At 34.8% G+C, this 17535-nt stretch overlaps 1 protein-coding gene across 1 annotated transcript in view; it reads left to right on the top strand.

Moving 5' to 3' along the window:
• Lsamp (limbic system associated membrane protein) overlaps positions 1 to 17535 on the top strand; it is a 1351571-nt gene that overhangs the window by 162380 nt on the left and 1171656 nt on the right. The gene's annotated exons all lie outside the window — the stretch shown is intronic.

Genomic DNA, 17535 nt, shown 5'->3' with positions numbered 1-17535 from the left:
AATTTCCTCTGTAATCCATTGATTGTTTAGGAGAGTGTTGTTCAGTTTCCATGTGCTTGTGAAGTTTCTATAGTTTCTTGTGCTATTGATGTCTAGTTTGATTGCACTATGATCTGATAATAAACAGGGGATGACTTCAATTTTTTTGCATTTATTTAGACCTGTTTTGTGAGCCAATATGTGGTCTATTTTGGAGAATGATCCATGTGCAGCCGAAAAGAATGTATATTCTGGTTTTTGGGGGTGGAATACTCTATAAACATCTATTAAGTCCATGTGTTCCAAAGCTTGGTTCAGTTCTATTATTTCATTGTTGATTTTCTGCCTAGTAGATCTGTCAATTTGTGATAGTGGGGTGTTGATTCTTGATGGTGTTTTACTGGATTGTTAAATTATTTGTCCTTTTGCTATTGGATTTGAGTTCCTTATATATTCTGAGCATTAATTGTGTGAAATTAATAGCTTGTATATATTTCTCCAATTTTTCTAGTTTTCTCTTCACTCTGGTGATGATTTCTTTACTATGCAAAAATTTCTCAATTTGATATAATCCCACTTGTCAACTATTTCTTGTGTTCCTTGTGCTTTTGAGGTCTTGTCCAAATAATATTTATTCATACCACTGTTCTAAAATGTCCTCTCTATGTTTCCTTCTAGTAATCTTATAGTTCCAGATTTTACATTTAGGTCTTTGATTCATTTTGAATTGTTTCCTGTATATGGAGAATTAGGGTTCTCATTTTATTATTGTATCTATAGATAACCAATTTTTACAGCAATAAGTATTGGAGAAATTGTCCATTATTCAATAATTTTTTGTACTTTTATCAAAATAGCTGGCTCTAAGTATGTGGGTTTATTTCTGAGTTCTCTGTCCTGTTACATTGGGCCGTATGTCAGTGCTCATGCCAGGGTAATACTCTTTTGATTACTATAGCTTTATAACATGTTTTGAAGTCAACAACTGAAATATCTCCAGTTTCATTCTTTTTTATCAGGATTGTTTTGACTATTTGGGGTCTATTGTGGTTAACATCTATTTTAGTTTTTTTTTCTATTACTAAGAAGAAAATAATATTTTCATAGGTATGACATTAAATTTCTAGATCCTTTGTGTAGTATGGCATTTTAACAATGTTCTTTTGATCCAAGAACATGAAAATAGAATCAGACAATTATAAGTAATACTTTCAATAAAGATAAACTCAAGATCAGATGGCTTCTTGGTGAATTTTAACATTTCTTCTCTAACTATTTAAAATTCTAAAGAGGACACTAGTTCCAATTATTCTCTGAGGCCCATGTTACTATGTAGCCAAAACCATTTAAAGGCAAACAAAAAAGAGAACAACAGACAACTATTCCTGATGAGTATAAATGCAAAAGTTATCAATAAATTATTAGTGAAACAAATCCAAAAATACATCAAACAGATTATACACTGTGATTGAGGAGAATTTATTCCAGGTGTGCAAGGATGTTAAAACACATGCAATTCAATACCTGTAATAGATCTCATCGACAGAATTAGGACAAAAATTGTGACAACTCAATAGAGGCAGGAAACTATTTTATGAAATTAAAAATCATTTCATGATAAAAAGAAACTCTCAACAAATTAGGTATAAAAGGAAGGTACTTAAATACAAGAAAACTGTGCATGTCAAGCCAAGGGCCAGTATCATACTGAATAATGTAAAGCTAATGCATTTTCTGTAAAATTTCAAACAAAATAAGAATGTCTACCTTCCCCAATCCTATTCAGCATAATACTAGGAATCTTATCCAGACAATTTAGGCAAGAGAAAAAATGAAAGGCATCCAAATTCTGGAAGAAGCGAGTTAATATATCTATGGTTAAAGATGGCATAAGCATATATGCAGAAAAACCTAAATATGTACTCCCCCAAATCCATTAAAACCTATAAATGAATTCAGTACAGTTGCAGGATACAAAATCAATGCTAAAAAATCAATAGTATATCTACACAGCAATAATGAACTTGGTGAAAAAAATAAAGCAATCCTCTTTACAATCTCTACAACAGTAATGAAAATTATGCAGAAATAAATAGATTTATTTTGAATGCCCTTTGTTCATTTGAAGAAATGGATCAAATATATGAATTGAAAAGGAATAAATAAATTAAAAATAAATACATTAATAAAAAAATATATTTCAGTTCCTTGATGACCATCATTGCCATTTCTGCCAACCCAGTACCTTAAAATCTATAAAATGACTTTTTCTTATCACACCAAACTTTCAGTGACAAGTCTGCTCTTAAGCTTCTTCTCCTTTCATTTCTTCCATGCCTTCAACACATGGGTGAATTTGATGTCATCCACACTAAAGATGGAAGGTGACAGCTATAGTTTAATGAATATCATAAAGCTGTTTTACAGTAATTCAGAATCTGGTGATATGCACAAGAAGCTATGAAATTATCTCACAGTAACAGTTACAGTAACCTTTCATGTGCAGCCAGTCACTAGTTCTGGCAGAGATCTTAACCCTGTTCAGCTTTTCTAAAAATGAAAGAATCTCAGATCTCACCATGGAGAAGGTAAATTTTACAGAGTTAGGCATACAGTCAAATATCATACAGATCAGATGCTCTATGTTTCTGCACCTATAGAATTTTATACTTTCCAACCCTTTCTCATATATTATTTTATTGGAGCCTCTTGCATGCAACCCTGTGAAGCAAGCAAGATAAAAGCCATAGCCACAGACAAAGGAACAAACTCAGAAAAATTAAGCTACTTGCTCAAGCCAAAACTGATTATGACAGAGTCCAGAGTAGAACACTGGACTTTGGATTTGAATCTATTTCTCTATTAACCATTAGATATTCTCTCTGGGTAAATCTGGTAAATCTGAATTTTGTAATCATGATCATATTGAGACATTTCTTCTCTTTTCTATGTTTGGCTATTTTCCCAGTGTCCTTTCAGCAAATACCAGGTATGAAAAGTTAGAAACAAGAACAAAAATCATAAGCTACCTTTAACTATCAATTCCTTACCTGGATACATTCCATGTGATTGCTATATACAAGAGGAGATTGTTTATCTAGACTGCAACTAGTTACTGACTAAGAAAAATTAGCTTGTGCTAGGGATGTAGCTCTGTTATAGAACTCTTGCTACCATATGCAAGTGCCTGGATTTCATTTCTAGCACTTCCAAAAAAATGACTATTTTAGAAATGGGGAAAGTGAGTCATAGAATATTACCTAAATTATCCAGTAGATGTTTTGTTTCTTCCTTAGTCTTCATTATGTTTATGTTATATGACTGTTGGGAAAAAGAGAGCACTGATGCAAGTGAAAATGAGTGTAGCCAATTAAGGCCATTTTCCTGATGTTTAGTGATAGCTTTGGTTTTAGTTCAAATGTTGCCTTGAACTATTTTTTGTTACAAAATTTAAAGATATGTTAATTTCTTATCTTGCAAAATCTCTAATTAAAGCATGCTTTCTTTAGAATCATTTATTTGGGAGTACAACCTCCAATCGGTATTAGGATTCCTTTGTATCTTGTTTGGAATACTTGTTAACTAATATATGGCAGTTAAATCAGTATATACATGTTTCAAGATAAATCCCTTATCTGTATATTTTAAAAATTCTTTACACAGCAATGGCTGATTATTTTCCTTTCTTTTTTTTCTGTTCTCTTTAACTGTAAGTCTTTGCAATTTATTAGAAAACCTGTGCTCACTAAACTACATCTTACACTTACCACATGTGCCAGGGAGAGAGAACAGTCTCATTCTAGTGGCACCCCCATAGGCTAAGAAACAAAATGACTGAGGTATCCATTTTAAGCTCTGGGCAAGCACTAAATTGCTTAGGTATCACTCATCATTTATTTAAAAGTGTATCAACGCCCTCAATCATAAGAAAAAGATTCTTGAAAAGTAGTAGTGAAAATAAATAACACAACTTCTCTGACACTGTAAGTTCCTGGCAACCAAATAATTGAAAAGAATACTAATGTTACACATTCAAAACAAGTAAATATCATGAAAATTTCTCTTTGAGCATAAACTTCTCAAGTGGAGAAAAGATATATTATTTCTTTTTTTTTTCCTTTCTTAGAATATGTGTTTACAAAAGCACCAGAAATAATTGTGAGAACATTTTCAGGTCTGCTGTCTTCTTGAATATTTAAATTGTTGACTCTCATAGTCCCAACTGTCTTGAACCGGAGTTTTTCACTTCCTGATGGCCCATGGGCCCTGACTGCTTTGCATGGCACCCTATCCAGACAGAGAAAATCTCCTTGGATTACGCTGCTGACGTCATCGAGGGAAAGACGTGAAGGGGTGGCTTTGGTGTAGTGAAGGATGGGGAGACAAGGTAGAAAGCCCTGTAGACTCAGAATGCTAGGTCACAATTTTAACTTTACACCTTAATTTTGTGACATTTAACTTCTCAGAGCTTTGTCTCTTTGCCTGTAATATGAGAGGACAACAGCCCCAGCAACAATCCATGACTACGCTGGGGATTTGCTAAGAAAATGTTGAGGAGCTTTTCCTGTAGGAGAGACTCATAGAGAACATGTGAAATTGTCTAGAATATTAGTTACTGTGAGGAGTTCTAGCTAAGAGCTATCAGGGAATTTTCAAAACCATAAATGTGTATTTCCAAAACTGTTTTCTGTAGAATATGACCATAGGTATAGCTGTTAATAGGTTTTAAATACAAAAAAAAAATAGTTTCAAAATATGAGAAACTGAAAAAATGGAAATGAAGTGTTTGTAAATGGGAAGGGGAGGAGGGGGTGAAGGAAGGGCAGGGACAAGGGGAAAAAATGAGAATCAAGACCTATCATGTAAAAGTACAGGATCTCAATAATGAATGTAACTGTATTGTATACCTAGATTGTACCAATAAACTCAATAAAAAGAAAAAAAAAGTTTCATACTCAAGTAAGCTTAATAATACATGATGGGGAGTCATAAAATGGCACTTTCTGAGTCCATTTTGGAAATCCTCTTTTGTAAGTGTCTTCAGTTGTACTGTTTTAACTGCCTCCAAATCCTGAATCAATTCAAAACACTTATCTTTCATGGTCATTTTGACCGTGGGGAGAGACAGAAGTCACCTCGTGCTGGATATAGTGAATTAGGTATATAGGGACACACTAAGATATTTCAACTGGACAGAAATTTCCATAAATATTTTTAATCAATTCAGGCTATCCAAGTAGCCATGAGAAAACACTCAGGAAAAAGAACTTCCAGAACTGCTTCAGAAAGTGGCAAAAAGGATGGATTACAGATGTTCAAATATAGGGGTATATTTTTTGGGAGATTAATAGTAGTGTGTCTTTTATAGTAATATTTTCATTTTAATATTCACCATATTCTTTCATCAAACCTTATACATTCTCACAGAATATTTACTAAGTCATTTCAGGACACATTATGGAGGATACTGTGATAGAATTTGGAAAGTAAAAAAGGTCTTATAAATTATCGAATTAGAACTCTGCTGTACTTGTATGGATAAGCTTGTTGGTATTCACCAGTGTTGAGACATTTATCAAATATAATAGCACTGATTAATAGCAGACCATAAGACAGATCGAAGCTCTTTTCATATTTGCTGCAGATCTAGTTTAACTCTCCCCTATCTCTCCAATGATCATATACTAAGGGTTTTTGGAATAGCTAGACATGTTCTTTCCCTGTACACAAATACTTTTCCCTTCCATAGTGAGAGAGTCAACTTTTGAGCCCAGTGATCCAGTTTTTTAAAAATTAGTGAGCAGGTATAAAGGCAATTACATGCCTGTGTTTATAAAAGAAATAGCTAGTTCTAGCCATGACTTCATTCTGTTAGATACAACTAATCTCTAATCGACCCTGGGCAAGTATTTATATAGTTTTTCTTGTATATTAGCAAGCTGAGAGATCCAAAACTGAGAAGAACCTAGCTCTTAAAGAGTAGTAAATATTTTGGACAGTTTCACGAGGTCTTTAGTGATCTGCGGGAAATTTTTAAGTTTAGAAATGCACATTTCTTATATATACGTAGACACAGATTAATATGTATAGCAAATACCAGAATATATGCCCTACAGCAAAATATATGGAAACAACACATTTTAGACTAATTATTTTCTGCCTCTTTGTTCTGATTTTTTCTGTGATTTATTTTATCCTCTCAAATAATTCTAAAACTTCTCAAGATTAGAAGTTTTATTCATATAAACCTTCATCTAAAGAGGTTTAGTATATAACTGTTTATTTATAATATGTGGACTATAAATGCATAGTTAAATTTGTATTTGAACAAAAGCTAGTCATGGTGGTAAACTACAATAATCACAGCTACCGTGGAGGCGGAGGCTTGCTTCATTTCAGAAGTTTCTGGCTAATGTGGCCAAGGTAATAAGACCTCCTTTTAAAAAGAAATTACTTTTTTTTTTGGTACCGGGGATTGAACTTGGGTCCTTGTGCTTGCGAAGCAGGCCACCAAACCACTGAGCTAAATCCCCAGCCCAAGAAATTACTTTTGAGGGCTGGGATGTATTGCCCAGTGTGTACAAGGTCCTGAGTTCAATTTCACAGCACTGTCAAAAAATTATATTTGATTCTGTAAACAAGAAAAGGAAGACTCAGGGATAAAACTTGGTACCATTAATGAGAAAATGGATTGATTAAACCTAATGTGTCCATCTATGCTTCAAAACTCCCTTCATGATTCATTTGAATGGCAACAGTCACCACATTAGTTATTTGGATTGGCAAGGTAAAGCCTGAATCTAAAAACAATAAAAAAGCTTCACTGCTAACCCAAGGATTTGTTTTACTAGTTTGTTTTATTCTCTTTTTTTTTGCATAAAAGATAAACTCATGTATAATGTAGTATTCATTTCCAAAGTAGCAGTAAAAGTTGCTACCTAGATAATACAAATATATTTACCTGTGATAAACAATTGAGTCCCATCTCTTAATGGAATAGATGGCTGTGTGGGTTACTCTTAAACTCCAACAATTTTTTTGATAACTGATCTAATGCATTTCTAGCATTCAGATCCATGCATAAGTACAAGGCAACAAATCTACAGCAAGTTGTATGAACAAACATTTTGCTATACATGGGAGCAAATATCTTCGTGGGGGAAAACTCTCATTATTCCCTGTTTCAATCAACTTTAATGGCTTCCATTGCCTGTCCTCCAATACTGTCCGGTACTCTGAGTTCCCAATTCTCAGCTCATCCACAGACCCATTAAAAAGGATGCATTAAAGTATTCAGTGGAAAGTATTTTTAAAATGTTTGTTTTACCTTAAAAATTGACACAATGCATTTAAAATGAGGTATGCATCTATATTTTTAAAATTCTTGGGAATTTTTAAAAATGTCTTTTAATTTGACTGTGTGAGGCACTTATGGATATAAGTAAAAAGGCCATTTACAAAGCAGGAGAAACCAACAGATAGAAGGAGGAGAACAAATAAGAAAGAGAATTATGACCACAAAAACAGAAGAACAAAACTGAGGTTGTCCTGAAGAACAAGAAAGAATTAGAGAAGTGAATATGGAACATGTTGGTCAAATATTGTTCCTCCTAGGACAATCAAGAGAGTTTATATGTATTGGAACTATGGTTCTGTCAATACCGCCTTTGCCTCTTGAACTTTTACTCTAAATTTCTCTCTGCTGACTTCAAAAATCAGAGTTATTTGACATAATATGTACTTTTAAATAAATATTTCTCTCATGTTATGCACTCTTTAAGTTCAAAGTTAGCTTTCATTCTCTTTGTATGTACATCAATATTGACTCTATTGCTTGGTAATCAGAACGCACAACAGATTTTTGTCTAATTCTAAAATATTAACTATTGAACTAAAAATTAAGTGAACATCTGACAAGTGTTGTTCCTGAAACTTACTAAACATACATAAAAGAATGGAACATCTATTTAGTACCTAGGCTCATTGAAACAATCTGCATTCCTTAGTTATTCTGTTCCCTGAAACATCATCATTTTGTGTATCCTACATTGTTCTCTATAACACGTTAAAATTTGTTATACCTCTAACCATGTCTATTTTAAATGGTCAAAAAAATTCTTCATGTGATCACAAAAATAGTACTATCCCCTGCCTATCTAGGGTGATTATGAATTGCCAAGCTTATGAGTTTTCAAGAGGTGCCCTTATGAGATAAGTTTAATTAAGCAAGGCATTCTATTAATCATTTCTAATTACTCATGCAAATCACAGATGCTCTGGCCTGTGGTTTAATAGCCTGAATGGATCCCAAATGCAGCTGATGTCTGTGGCCCAATGGGTATTTCAATGAACATGTCTTCACTGATCATATTACTCTATTTAGATATGGTAATTGTTGGAAAACCATAGCTTTGTTAGGTGTTGCAGTGTTTTAGTTGCTGAATTAAAGAGGCAAAGGTAAAAAGAAGGCAGTGGAGGTTGTGTTGCTACCTGTAGTAAGTAGTAAGTAGGACTGAAAAAGGAACACAGGTAGGCCTGGCCATGTGCTGTCCAGGGTGCTGACCAAGGTATGTTCCAAGACACGATCTCTTCCTATTGACTTCATATCTCATGCTGATGAAAAGATGTTATCTGGAGCTCAGACTCTTTGTATACAGAAGCATATAAGGACATAAAAAATACTAATCTTGTTCAATCTTATTCCATATTTCTTTTCTATACCAGTCGTTCATATTTCAAGTATGAAACTAAAAAATTGTAGCTTCTTCACCCAATCCTGCTCCAAATTTTAAAGGAAAATTCATAATGTAAAAACCATGAGCATATATCAGAAAAAATTATAATTTAAAATCTACATATTTTAAGAAACAGCAATAACTATATGAATGTGAATTACTGTTGTTTGCTCAAAAGGTAATGTTTAATGAACATATTTATTCATCATTATGATGTAATTATTACATTATATAATAATAATTACATTGTAATGATAATTATTATGTAATAATTTTACAGTCCCCTAGGGGTTATATTCTATAATTTGGAACCTCACAATTCTTTCATTCCATAGTATATTTACCTCCAGTTTGACTTTCTTATTTGGATGGGAATGTTGAAATCCCCATTACATCAAGGAAAAGCAAAAAAGTATCCATCTCTACCTCTGCCCCACCCCACTCCATATAGACACTCTCCCCAAATCTATATTACCAATCCAAACAAGCCTGAGATGGCAATCACAATCTCAAGCTTCCTTCCCCTGGCCCCTTTCCCTCTTCTTAGAACATTCCTACCTTATATTTTGAGTCTTAAGTGTTCCCTTGGACAGCCAAAATCTGCTGTCACAAAATATCCTGCCAAATCAATTTGTACTAAGGTATAAAGGACAGACAGAGTTGAATTTGGATTTGAATAGAGACCCCTTTGTCTCACTAAAGGGATTAGGTTCTGACGTGAAATTTTGGGCATCAGCAAATAAATGATAGAAGAGCCAATTGAAAGGAATTGAGCTTTCCTAGTATCCATGAAATCATGCAAAATGTGCATTCATTTATCCATCCACCAGAGATGCAGAGTAATCTAGCAGTTAAAGACTTGTGTTCTGGAGCCAAATTGCCTGAGTTTAAACTAGGATGAGGCAGTTTCTTACCTGTTTTATTCTTGGACATGTTTTGTTTAACTTCCCTGTGCTTCCATTACTACATCTGAGGGATACGGGGAAAAAGGGATGAAGAAAATAATGTCTACATTGTGAGGCTATAAATTGTAAAAGTCCATGATTGAATGTGTGTAGAGCATTTAGACTACGCCATGCATGGTTAACGCTCTGTGTGTGTTTCATAAGTAAACTAAATACTCATAAGACTGTCTCTGAATTTCTGCAGTCTTTCTGTTAAGAACAAGATCATTGAAAATGGGTTAGTTTTTTCTATTTATTGGACTCTGTAATATAATCATTACTTGTGTTAGGCAAAGAATTGAGAATGCTGCTCTTTATTCAAGGAATACCTGAAAGGGAAGGGCAGTGGTGGGAAGGGGGTCCTTAAATATGAACTAAAACGTTTCCTTAAGGCATAGTTCTTCACGATCATAAATAAATACTGTAAAGCAATTCAATGGGTATCAATATTGTACTATTTAAACTTACAAAGTTTACCTACCTGCCTACTCATTTTCTCATATTCCCCTTTATTTATTCCACAAATATTTGGACAAGAAGGGAGGAGAAAGTTGACTGGGACTGGGTGATAAAGACTGTACACTTGGTTTGAAATGCCTTTTGCGTAACTACACGACTATGTCCTGCTAGTGGTTGAATGCTGGGGTCTGACCTTAAGAGGGGATCAGTGATGAAGATAGAAAAATAATCCTGCAGTGTGTAAATAGGATTTAAAGCTGAGCTTCCCCCAGTAGAAAACATGTAGATCAAAGTAAAGGAGAAAGAAAAATCCTAGAAAGATTCTTGTCACAAGCTTTAGAGTGGAGAGTAGAAGAGGTGCCAACTAAGGTAGGATTAAAAATTAGGACAAGCTCAGCAGGGTGGCACATTCCTGTAATCCCAGCACTCTAGGGGTGAGGCAGAAGGGTCTCGAGTTTGAACCCAGTCTGGGCAACTTAGCAACTTGATAACACTGTCTCAAATAAAAATAAAAAAGGCTGGGAATGTAGTTCTGTATAAAGGCTCTATGTTCAATCCCAGGTACAAAAAAAAGAAAAGACAAAACAAAAGGCAAAGATCCAATATATTTGCTTCATGGAGAGCAAACACAATTGCTTTCTAATAGTATTCTAAAAAAGTTTAAGCATTGAAATACATTCTCATAAGGACAAAACTGTCCAGAGAATTTGCAATGAGGTCATCTTAGTGATCTTTGCCAAAGTAGTTTCAGAGAAGTGGTGGGAATTGAAAGCCAGATGTCAGTAAACTATGAAGTTAGAGTACGAGTTCTATTGATAAAGATAGGAAAAAGCAGGTAGTTTAACAGCCTCATTGTGGTTGGGAGGTCTTAATGACAATGCCCTTGTGTTTTACTTTCTCAGAAGTTGACCTTTTCTCTTTCCAGATGCAGAAATGCCAATAATCCACCTCCCACCCCCACCTCCCACCCTCCCCAATCTTACTCAGTTGAATTTCCCCAAGAGACTTATGGGGTTTAATGAACACTGTAAAGTGGAACAATTACCTGGGGTACAGAAGCCAAACTTACCTTTGATTAGGAATATCCAGGCACATCCAACCACCTGTGCCAAATTTTAGTTTTAGAAATGAGATCAAGGTAGTAGGTATATAGATCTCGTAAACAGAGAAATGTTGGTTTTGTACTAAGAGGAAATGGGCCGCTGAGAGAGTGGAGATAAAAAGGAAGAAGGGATTGTGTCAGAGATGAGACAGAAAGGATAAGAGAAGCAGGACAAGAACCAGAATATTGCAGCAGAAGTCAAGGGAGGAATGGGATTCAGGCATGCAAGAGGTGGAGGGCACATTGGAAACTGCAGTCAGGGCAAGGAAAATATATATATCTGAATATATGTACGAGGTATACAAACATGGAAATATGTGCATTTATGTAAATATGTATCAGCTTTATTGAGATACAATTCATATATCACACAATTCATGCATTCAATCCAAAGTGTAAAATTCAATGGATTTTTAGTATTTTTTCTTAGGTAACTCTCCACAATCTATTTAGTTATTTGATGAAGTGATTGCTCTCTGGTTCGATGAAAGCAGCTTGGGGGAATAAATGGGAGTGGGGTGGTCATCCAGGAGTTATGGATCACTAAGCATGAGTTCAAGGCCCAGTCTTTCTGAGATTATGAGAAGAATGAGACCGAGACAGAGGTCCAAGGGATAACTGAGTCCAAAAGAGATTTGCTTTGAACTTTGTTACTTTGGTTTGCAATCGGATAATACTGGGCTAGGTGCCTTACAAATATTTTAAAGCAAACAAAGGGGATTCCAAGCTGATTTTCCTTGAAACATGTTAAAGCTCAGTATTGTATCTGTAAACTGATTCCTAAATCATCATGTCAAATATCAACTAACAGTCATAGAGTGTATTATAGGCTGTTTTATATGCCACCTTAGCTGCTTTAATGCTCATTTTACCTTTGAATCAGACTTTCTGAGATTAATTTCAAAGGTCACAACAATTAATAAGCACTAAGTTTGATTCAAATCCACTGCCCATCTTTCCAGGAAGATGAGTAATGAATGTGAGGTCAATAATAACCCCTTTCCACATGATTGCTTCGAGGACTAAATGACCTTGAAAGTCAGCTCCTAGAATCAAATCTTCTCTGATCTTTGGAGCATTAACACCTCTCTCTTGTTTTCTCACTGTGTCTCTCTTTCTAAATATTTGGTGTTTCAACTGACTGCCGTTCACTTTTTGTCTTATTCAAGTCCCTATTTTGTATCTCTCTATCTCTGTTTTGCTTCTCTCTTGAGGACTTGAGTTCTTTTCTAATATAGGAATATTATGACCTTGTGCTTTGCCCCAAATTTCTCCAACTGTCCTAGAATTTTAGTAATGATAGATCTGACCAATGTCTGCACTATTTATTCTAAACATCGTTGAGCAAATCAAACACAGGTTGGGGGGCAGGAGAGAAACATGAATTAAACAAAAGCCTCAGCAAACTTTTTTTTCAGAGTTAATTTGAATTATTTATATGGCTTCCTGGGGATGTGGCACTCTGTCAACATGTTTAAAAATATATATTTGAGGATGTGGTAGAGTATTGGAACTAATGTATTTTCCACACCATGCAGTTTTGCAACATTTAGTTGAACATTCCACAGATAATATTGCCATCTTTCTTTTCTTTCATCTGAGAACCAGGGGGAAATAATATTTTAAAACATTCATTGTTAGATTTAATCACACTCCAGACACATCTTGGTTGTTTGGATGGGATTGTGACATTGCACATTACAAAACCAATCACTTTATAAATTATCTTCATTTACATTTTACAGTTCTATGAATTTGATTATTGGTGCAGAGAGTTTATTTCTTTAAAAGCAACAGTTCCTTGAGTCTGTACACAAAGAAGTGAGATTTGTAAATACTCTTTTTTTTTAAAGTACTTTATAGCCTCTGAGCTGTGAAATATGGGGCTCTCATTAGTTGCACTGAGATTTTCCCGTTACCACTCCAGCTGTTGACTATTTAGTGTGGGAGCTGGTGCTGGTAGTATGCAAAGAAAAATGCTCATTTAGTCAGAGCTTTCCAGGTGAAGCTTTCTTTGAGGTTGATTTGAACATTTGCCTATAATGAGAGAAAGCTATGCATTATTCAAATCATGAAAAAAAAACTACAAGAATCTTCCCAAATTGTTCAGCATTTTGTCAAATACAATAAGTGCTAGTATTTAGAGGAAAATTCCATTACACTAATTAACTTTAAAAAACCATTAGCTCGCAAGTTGTTTTCTTTGATGATAGATACTAGGAAATCTCACATCTCATTGTTTATGTTTACAGGTTTTTGTATGTTTATGAATATTTCACTTGCAACCAAACTACGCTGTGGCCTCCAATTATAGTTATTATATAATTTAATTTTTTAAAATTCAAATGCATCTTAAATGGTAATAAAAACCATTATTTATATATATATATATAGATATAGATATATATCTATATCTATATATATATATTCCATTGACCTTTGGGGGCACAGGTTTGGAAGGCTATTACTTTGCTAATGTGAAATGATCCATTATAATCACAAAGGTTTTACTCTAAAAAAGACAAACATGGGTTCAAAGGCTAAGTGGGACACTGGATGAATCAGCATCCTCAGCAAGTGACCTGGATGCTCTGGTCTAGTTTGTCCCAAGCTGTCCAAATACAGTGAACCCAGGAAATGGATTGAGTCCTGTTTGTTTATAACCTAAGTCATTAAATCATAGCTTTACTGAGGTGGCAAATCCCTGGAATATGTCTGGTACATTAAATAATGACTTTTTAATTCTTTTTTATCCTTCTTCTTTTCCTTCTTTGCATTTTCTAATTTTCCTAGTTCTAAACAAGGGTTGCCTTTTCATTAGTGAAAATGAGGATGACACAAAAATATTTTTGGGAACAGGCTATTGACCCTCAGGAATTCATTCGAAGAAGAAGACAAAATCCTAGTTCAAGGATGTATCCAGGGAAAAGATTCTCTAATTTGGATCTATCCACTGCCATCCTCTTCACCTCCCAGACAGACACCTTTGAAAACAGGTTCTGACATCAGCTGGCACATGCCTAAGCTTTTGGGTTGCATAGCCAAGGAGTGCAAGAACTGTGTGGTGAGATTTTCAATTTGACTGCCTCACACAAGGGTACCAGTGTTTTCAGACAGAAACAGCATGTTACTACACTTTGGCAATAATGCATTAAATACAGATGGGTTTGTTTTTAGCCAAAAATGTATCATACAGCCAACAGATGTTTAGATATTGCCAACGATCTGTTTAGTACACAGAAAGCCTGTGAATTTCTTTTTTGCTCAAGAAAAATTAGTAGGTCCATGTAAAATTCCCACCAGGGTTTCTAGCCTGTCATAAAACAAGAGGTGGGAATAATCACCAGCACATACTGAGGCCTGAAATGATTATTTTTGCAAAAAATATATTTTTATGTTTATTTCAATGTAATACAGGTAGCTATTAACAAAGAAAATATTTTTTAAAAGATCTATGAAAAAATTAAAAAAATAATACCTAATTTATTATGAGTCAGATTAGCATTTTTTGAAGTATATCTAAATTGTTATTTTAGGTTTTTTAGTAGGTAAATAACTCCATAGACTCTCAGTAATAACATGATCAAAGATAATATTTGATCAGTTTTCAGGCTTTCTTTAACGGCTTGATGCATTGAAGAGCATGCAGGAATAGATTCTCCTTGCTTCCTCGTTCCTTGCAATTATAAGAATTCATGAACCTCAAGTGGATTAGTAGTTCTTATTGCTTACAATTTATTTCAACTACTGTTAAAACACATCAAGACACTATTAAAAAGCCAGATATATCATCTGAAAGGTAAAATAAAAGAAGCTTTAATCCATTAAACATATGATTTATTTGAGATAGGATTGCTATACACAGAAAATAATTTAATATAATGTTGCATGTGCAAGACATCCCCTCCCCACTCCCTATGTAAAAATTGCTGTAACATTGGCAGCAAAAAAAAAAAAAAAAAGTATTTACATTTTGTATTTTGTGGATACTGCCACCAGGTGGTGGTAAGGACACATGATCACAATAAAGCTTCAGTCTCTTTATTTAAAATCCCTATAATAATAAATTTCTACATTTTAAAGAGTATATATCTCTTCCTTTGAAATAGATAAACCATAAAACACTTCAAGCAATCATCAAGAGGAATACATTTGAACTCAGTTTAAACTCAGAAAACAGAACTCATGAAGGAATGATCTTTTATTTTGTGTGTGTGGATGCTAAAGTTTAGAAAATGTAGCGGGAAATGAATGGTAACAATTATTAGATTAGATTAGAAATCAAACAACTACTAATTACTGCAGGGTTAAGGTCCTTGTCTTATTTCTGATACCTCTTAGGCATTTTCCCCAAAAGTTAACACTTAGAAATACTCCTGTTTGCGACTTGGGCAACTTTTCCATCCTCACTCCCTTAAAAATGTGAAAATAAACATGTAATGTTGGTGAAAACAGCACTAAAATGCATTTCAAAATGGAGTGGGAAACAGGGATTTATGCTTGATTCTGCTGCTTCCAGAATGGGAATTTTGATTACCTCGGGCCTTTGACCTTTCTTCTTCAATGACAGTACAATTATGTTGTGCTCAGACACTGGAGGTGCACATCCAGAGGTTATGAGATTTTTGTTTTAGGCAAATTTCCATTCTGTTTGTGTATTCCTTATCTTCTGTCCCCATATTGCCCCCGTTCCTTCTCAGCATGGAGTAGCCCACACATCCCTCTCACATTTTTCCTCCTTCCTCAGAACGCTGATTCACAGCTGAAACCATGCCTCCCAAAATGCAATTCCTAAAACCCCAAATAAAGTATTTTGGACTTTGTGCTTTGTGAGTTTGAATTGATCAAAACCACTACCAAATGACTCCCACCACTCAAGGGGTCAGTGGAAGGGAAACTTCAGTTTTATTAGTTTCACGATGAATCATCAATCGATATGGTTTTGGCATTTCTAAGCCCTTGTCTGCAGCTGTGAGACTGTCATAACATGTAGAAAGGCAACTGTGCACAATACTTGTCAACTCCAAAATACTTTATTTTTTGGCTGACTCAAATCATTGCTGAAAATATTTATAGTAACTGCACATTATCACCTGGTTACATACCCTTGGTCATTGTTTCTCGGTTCCTGAGCGCTAGGCATTTCAGTATCTTTTTCATGGCAGCTCCCTTACAATCTCCTTCTCTTTGGTTCTTTAGCCAAAAGGACTACTTTTTTTTTTTCAAACCACTATCTTACCTACCTGCTGGACTAAGGAAACCTTCTAAAAGGACTCAAACTGGTGCTAGGGGAGGTAGAGAAAGAGGGAGATAAAGGCAAAAGACGTAGCCCAGAACTTTCAGAAAATAAGTGTGCATTGTCTGATTAGTGATACATCTTTTTGTTGTTGAGACAAAAATATTTTATTGATTAAATAAAAAATTGGTTACATAATCTTAGCAGATATTCTCAATTCTGGTCCAGGTTATGGCTTTACACACAGTAATACGTGCAGAGACAACATTTCTCCGTGGAAGGAAGACTAAAAATAGTTTCTAAGCTATGATTTTTTGAGATCACTGATTTATGAGACCCTTTCTCCTTCCCACGCTTCCTTTTCTTGTCTTCTTGCTGCACAATCCCACTTCTGCTTTAAGTATTCTCTTGGGGATCTATAAAGGGACCACATATAAGATATGTGTGAACCAGACACATGAGTTTAGACTAGGAGTTCATCCTCTGTCTTACTGTAAACAGCAAGAAGGTGATAGAAAACTAGCCAGGGCAGGCTCTGCTACTCATGACTTCATTGACACACAGCTTCCCGCAAGGCTCAAGGAGGCTCAGAGGCGGCCAAACAAAAGCCCCCCCCCACTGTTTTCTATTTGAAACTATTATTGGATATTTGAATTTTTTAAGAAGAAGGAATTAATGAGGAAGGCTAATAAATTTCCAAATCTTTTTTTTTCCCCAAAAAGGCAAGGTTAGCAAAGGCAATTTGCATGTAAATCAATATTTACCTGACACATGCACTTTCCATGGCTTGAATAAACTGTGACACACAAAAGATGAAAGGCACAAGATGTGTATAAAAATCTTTAAAAGGTAATTGGCAGACACTTGCATAAATATTTATTAGGCACGGAAATGTCCTTTTCTGTTTGTGTGCCTCTGCAGTTCCTGCTTCATCTCTGTGTCTTCCCACTTTTTCATTAGCTGGGACTTCTCTTTTATAATGGGGTTCAGACCACATCTTGATGGCAAGGGAGGGACAATGAAGTAGCTTTGGGAAGAAGGAATATATATATATATATATATACATATATATATATATAT

Source organism: Fukomys damarensis, unplaced genomic scaffold, assembly GCF_012274545.1.
Source record: "Fukomys damarensis isolate Sample0158 unplaced genomic scaffold, DMR_v1.0_HiC HiC_scaffold_24, whole genome shotgun sequence".
Classification (NCBI taxonomy): Eukaryota; Metazoa; Chordata; class Mammalia; order Rodentia; family Bathyergidae; genus Fukomys; species Fukomys damarensis.
The sequence above is the reverse complement of the archived record's forward strand: the minus strand, read 5'-3'. Positions and strand labels throughout refer to the sequence as shown.